This window comes from Nicotiana tabacum, chromosome 19 (assembly GCF_000715075.1).
Source record: "Nicotiana tabacum cultivar K326 chromosome 19, ASM71507v2, whole genome shotgun sequence".
Lineage (NCBI taxonomy): Eukaryota > Viridiplantae > Streptophyta > Magnoliopsida > Solanales > Solanaceae > Nicotiana > Nicotiana tabacum.
The window spans coordinates 91,649,641-91,656,368 of record NC_134098.1 but is presented as its reverse complement, the minus strand read 5'-3'; the positions used below and the strand labels follow the sequence as shown (position 1 = coordinate 91,656,368).

Here is a 6,728-nt window from a genome sequence, read left to right as displayed (position 1 = left end):
TTAATTATGAGAATTATTTCATAAAATTGGAGGTTCTAAAAGCACGTATAATATAGGTTAAAAGGTTACCAAGATTGTACCAAATCTTACCATAAATCAGTTTTTGCAAGACTATTATCCAAGATTTATTATCATTCATAATAAGAAAACGAAACGGAAATATTTTCCTGAATCGGAACATACAAAAAGACCGGGTAATTTGGTACGTGTATATTAGTCGTTGCAGAAAAGAAAATTGCTAGTACTTAACGGAATGGAAGAGATACATAAACCTACCGAGACAAGTAGATAATAACACTAACAATACAAGTATATCATAATCCTAACAATATGATCAGATTTTATTTTATCTTGATGTCCATATATGGCAACTAATCTACTACTAAATAAAAGGATTTTTCGTTGCTATAAAATTAATTGAAACTTATTTACCAAAATTGTCCAAGATTTGTATATTACCCGCCCTAGTTGTAGTTTGCTTACGATTTATATACAATCCAGTATTAATGTATTAAATTAGGGGATTCAGTTATACCCTTTTCCTTTTTTTCTCTCCTATGCTCTTTCCTAATTCTCTACAGTGTATTCAGTTATATCTCCTAATCATTGGTAGCCTCAACTGGATCATTAATGTAACAACACGACCAATTGTTTTGAGTATTTACGCTCCTTTCAACTATTTGAAATCTTGAATAACTTTCTACGAGATATTATGACTTGTGTGAATTGTTAGTTGTGGTTTTAAGGTATTTTGGAGTTAGTTTGGAAGAATGAATTTCATGTTGGAAGTTTAAATTGAAATAGTTGACCGAATGTTGTCTTATGTGTAAACGACCCCGGAATAGAGTTTTGATGATTCCAATTGCTCCGTATGGTGATTTTGGACTTAGGAGCGTGTCCGAAAAATTATTTGGAGGTCGGTAGAGGAATTAGGCTTGAAATGGCGAAAGTTAAAATTTTGGGAAGTTTGACCGGGTAGTTGACTTTTTGATATCGGAGCCAGAATTCAGTTCTGAAAATTTTCATATATCCATTATGTCATTTATGACTTGTGTGCAAAATTTGAGGTCAATCCAAATTGATTTGGTACGTTTCAGCACAACATATAGAAGTTGGAAGATTTGAAAACTCATAATTTGATTCGATGCGCGATTCATAATTTTGGCGTTATTTGGCATGGTTTGAAGCCTCAACTAAGTTCGTATTGTGTTTTGGGACATGTTGGTAAATTTGGTTAAGGTTCCGAGGGCCTCGGGTGGATTTCGGAAGGTTAACAGAATGGATTTCGGACAAAAGGAGCTGCTGGAATTTTTCTGCTGCAGAAGCTGTTTTTGGACAGCAACTGGTGCAATCGCAGAGTTTATTTTGGAAGCTTATATATCGAAATCTATAAGGAATCGGAAATGTTTCAAAACATTAAAGTTGTAGCTCTTTGATTTTAGTTTCCATAAAGTTAAACCATTCATCATTTGGACATTTATTCTGAAAGTTATGGTCGACTGAATGAAGGCTGGTAAAGCAGTTTCGCCAGAAATTTCTGATGCATGGAGCCAACTTTGGAGGCTTATATCTCGAAATCTATAAGGAATCTAAAAAGTATCAAAACACGAAAGTTATAGCTCTTTGATTCTAGTTTCTAAAAAGTTAAACCATCTATCATTTGGATAATTGTACAGAAAGTTATGAGTGACTAAATGAAGGCGGGTAGCAGTTTATATTTGCCCGAAAATCAGGCAAAGTCGCATTTCACACATGCGACTTGCTTGGGCAGAATGCTTAAAAACGGGAGTTAGCCATTTTTACTCATTTTTGAGTTTTGAGTCTCGGATTTGTGCGATTCGAAAGGATTTTTCACGACTTCAACTTGGGTAAGTGTCCTATATCTAAAAGTGATTATATTTTATAAATCCATGGTTATATTCATCATTTATTTCGGATTTAAATGGAAGAAATCAAGATTTTTGCAAAACTTTTCAAGAATGAAAATTTTAGATTTGGAGGTTGAGTTATTATCGGAATTTGATAAAATTAATATGGGTGGACTCGTAATTGAATGGGTTGTCGGATTTTGTGAGTTTTGTCACATTCCGAGACGTGGGGCCCAAGGGCATTTTTGAGTTAAATTTTGGATATTTATGAAAAATTTGTATTTTCTTATGGAATTAATTCCAATAAATTTTATTGATTGAATCGAATTATTTGTGGCTAGATTCGAGGCATTTGGAGGCCAATTCACGAGGCAAAGGCTTAGCGGAATAAGAATTTCATGGTTTGAGGTAAGTAACAGTTTTAAATCTAGTCCTGAGGGTATGAAATCCCAGATTACTGTATTATGTGAGTATTTTGGAGGTGACGCACATGCTAGGTGATAGGTGTGTGGGCATGCACCGTGGAAATTGGGACTTGGTCCATTCCGTGAAACTAGAAAGCTGAATAAGCTTGTCGTTAGCTATGTGGCCTTTCTGTACTATAAAAATTTGATAGTGAAGCATGCTTAGGCTATGTGTTAGTGCTGTAAAGACCACAGAGGTCTTGTACATATTGAATTATCTACTAAATTGTTGTTTTGTACTCAGTCACAGTTTACTTGTTTATTTTATCTCGGTCTCTATTGTTCATTATTGATGCATCATATTATTATTATTTGGGTTGAGTATCATGACTATTGAGAGCCCGAGAGACTGGAGAGATTTATGACTGAGTGAGGCCGAGGGCCTGATTGTGAGATATTATACTATAGCACGTGAGTTATCCGTGCAGCACGTGAGTTGTCCGTGCGGATCCTTATATTATACTATAGCACATGAGTTATCCGTGCGAATCCAGATATTAATACTATGGCACATGAGTTGTCCGTGTAGCACGTGAGTTGTCCGTGCAGATTATAGAGCTTGGGCTGTAGGAGCCCCTCCGGAGTCTGTACACCCCCCCAATGAGCGCGGGTATCCATTGAGTGTGAATGCTGAGGGCTGAGAGCCGAGTGGTTGAGTTGTTGTGATGAGTTTAGTAATTGTTGCCCTGAGAGGTTGTACTTGCTTTTCATTTGTTGTTGCAGTTAGTTTCTATCTATCATTGTTGTGAAATTCTCTGAAAGATTTTATATCTGGATTACATGTAACTTGAACTGTATAAAACTGATTTGACTTAAACTGCTGGAATTGAAAGTATGTCTACTCTCTACTGGAATTACTAAAAATGAACTGTAACTGTGTAGCTCGTCACTATCTTCGAATCCTTATTTATTATTATTACTTGCTGAGTTGGTTGTACTCATACTACACCCTGCATTTCGTGTGCAGATCCAGGTATTTCCGGACATAGCGGGTGTTGATTCTTTCGCACAGTTGATTTTTCAGAGATTCAGAGGTAGCTGCCGTGTTTCGCAGATCTTGCCTCTCCTTCCCCATCTCCTTGTTTACTGTATTTGGTCTCAGACTATTATAGACCGTATTTTCCAGACTTGTATTCATATTAGATGCTCATGTACTCAGTGATACCAGGTTTTGGGAGTATTTATATTTGTACTTGTGAGATTTCTTCCGCTGAATTTAATCATTATGTTTTCAAATTTAAAAGATATGTGGTTTATTGAGATTGTCGGCTTGCCTAGTATTGAGATAGGCGTCATCACGGCGAGTTAGGTTTTGGATCGTGACAATTAGTCATCAATGCATCGTAAGAATTTGGACTATTTCCCCAATTTTCATCCCCATTCAATATGGTCTCGTAAACATTCAACATCCTCATTGTCACTGGAATTTGCAACCAGTAATTCATGCCCAACTTCTTTTTCCTTTAGCCCAATTTTATTAGGAGAAGTAGACGTAGGTTGCCTATCTTATAAATTCCAAGTACATCCAGGATTTTCAACAACATCACCTTGATCACACTACTAAAAAAATATTAGTTTGTGATTGAAATTTCCGACTGAAAATGAAGGAGTCGTTAATGGGACTACTTTTGCGACTGTTGTAGTCGGAACCAGACTGAAGTTTTATTACTTTTTTTAAAGAGAAATTCGACTATTATTCTGACGAAATCAGTGGGAAAATAGCGTGCTAATTTTCCACCTTCACTTTTGCAACCGATTCGGTCGGACAATAAAAAGTCAAAAATATTAGTTGACCAACAAAGCGATGGCGTCGGTCGCAAAGTTAATAGTAAAATGGTAAAAGAATATTTAAGTTATTTTGGGACCACGGTAGTCAGAAATCTAAATTTAATATTTCAGGCCAAAACACTATTTCCCCAAATTCTGCAAGACCTTTTCCCCCAATTCCCCCCCCCCCCCCCTCGATTTCTTTTTTCTTCTTTGATTTCTCTTCCATTTGATCTGTGCAGCTGACAGAGGCAAACGGCTGAAGGAGGCAAAAGGTTGACAGAGGCAAACGGTTGAAATCTTACGGTAAGTAAAGAAAAGATATAATTAGTTTTGTTTGCCAATTGAAAGCTTATATGCGTGTTTTTCATGTATAGATTCCATATATGAACTTATGATTCTAGTTTAGCATTCCTAAAAAAATATTTTAGCTTTTGATTCTAGTTTAGCCTTCCATTTCGAAATTTCAGTTTGAAAAAGAAAAGCATAAAACAAAAAGAATTCAGTTTTTTATTTACTCTCATCTCAAGAAGAAGAAGATCGAAACAGAGATTGGGGTATTGCGGAGACAGAGTGGTTTCGAGTGTCGATTCGAAGTTATAACAGTTATAACCTTAGAAAATGGCCTAAATATGAACTTGAAAGCGTCCAATTTAGAGTTCAAGAAAGTTTAAACGAGTGGAATGGCACACTGTATTCCTTTGATGATTGTACGTCAATGGTTACTGTGAAAATAGCCATGGTTTTCTACAAAAGCTTAGTGTATAGTATGTCTTTGCCGACATTTGGATAAGAAGCCCCACAGTCATGAGATCTTTTGTAGTTTTAGGGTCCATCGTCCGTTTGATATATGTCTATTCATAAGAAGATTAGGGAAAGAATAATGAAAATAGAATTCACACCTATGATGTGAAAACTCTCTCACTGACATCAATAGATTGTAAGTCTTGACAGTATATATGGCTATTGTGTTCTTGAAAAGTTTGTTCAATTTTTGATGCATAGCAGTTTGACTATTGTTGCCTTGTTTCATTTTCAGGCATTTAATTACAATGTATGAACCATCTTTCAGCTGACCTCTGTACATCTGAATCCAGAAAAAAAAAAAAAAAAAACGTTTGTTTGTCAAACTTTCACTAGATTGGTCATATGTGTAGCTTGTTCTTATAGCTCTTACATTCGCTCGAATATGAGTATATCCCTACGAAGATAATGATTGGCTAGTAGAATGAGAGGAATTCTTCTATAGCTACCTAAACAGGATAAGGTATAATGTAACATATTAGATTAAGAGTTCAGGTATGGCTTTAGGCATAACAGAGAAATTAGAAATTTTTTTATCGGTGGCATTGCATTTTCCCTGGTGGAAACAATTAGGTCTTTATTTCTTAATTCTTAACATTTTAATTTCAGGAAGCCTATCAAAAACTTTTGGAGGAATGGCGTCAAAGTCAACCCGATTTCGAGGATGGTAACTCAACCCAAGTGTCACTCAATGATGTAGCTTCAATATGGACGCAGGTGGTTGGCGATGCAAAGAAAGGTAGAACCTACGGTCTTGGATCACAATATTCCGTAGGTCGTCCTACGATATTGTTGTCTGGTGATACGAGTTATTCGCAGGATCGTGAAGAGGTTGAAGCATTACGAAAAGAAGTTGAAGAGTTAAAGGAGGAACGGAAAGAAGATCGTGTAAATTTTAACAAATTGCAGAGTCTAGTTGAGAAACTTATGAGCATGCGTCAAGTTGATCCTTTGAATGACGAACATGGCGGGGATAATGAGTTTTAGTTTGTCGTGGTTGTGATGTTTGAGACATTATTATTTGTTATGGTTGGATGTAAACTTGGTAAATGTTTAGACTTGACTATGACTGTAATGTTAAGATTTGATTGAATGGTGCTTGGATGTTTAACTTGTGTTTGGATGTTTTAGTTACAAATGTTTATGTTTTCTATAATTGTTTGCATTTTATGTATTTGATTAGTTGAAATGGTGGATTAATTAGTTGGAATAGTGGATTAATTCTTTAGTTGTTGTAATTTTGAATTGACAGGTGGTGGTGTTTTAAAACAGTCAACATTTGTCAAAATATTTGTAATTTTCCGACTGAATTCCGACTAAGGTAGTCGCAAAATGCTTTTAAGTTTTCGAGAATTATAACATTTTGCAACTGCAGTGATGGGAAAATTAAATAAATAAATAATGTTAAAATAGTTATGCGACCGCAGTAGTGGGAAATATAAATAAATAAATAATATTAAATTAGAATTGCGACTGCATCAGTGGAAAATCTTAAATAAAATAAAAATACTTTTTAATATTTGTGACCACTATGGTGGGAAAAATTATATAAAATTATAATTATTTTTATGTTTTGCTACCGCAGTAGTGGGAAATATAATATAGAATTAAAATTTAATTTAAATATTTTGCGACCGCGTCAGTCGGACAATTGACAACATTTGTTAGTCGTTTTTTATTCTCTTTCTGACCGATGTAGTCGCAAATTACGCACAGATTCGGTCGCAAACTATTTCAGGCCAGCTATTTTGTGACTGCGTTATTTCCGTCTGAATGTGGTCGGAAATTAGCATTTTTTGACCGCATTCCGACCGTATTCGCAATC

The 6,728-nt window shown here is 35.4% G+C and overlaps 1 long non-coding RNA gene across 1 annotated transcript; it reads left to right on the top strand.

Moving 5' to 3' along the window:
• The first annotated feature begins 4,284 nt into the window (after positions 1–4,284).
• On the top strand, positions 4,285–6,018 carry LOC107797712 (uncharacterized). The gene is made up of 2 exons (XR_001650742.2): positions 4,285–4,405; positions 5,513–6,018. It is a non-coding gene; the product is annotated as an uncharacterized LOC107797712 (long non-coding RNA).
• The last annotated feature ends 710 nt before the right edge of the window (positions 6,019–6,728 follow it).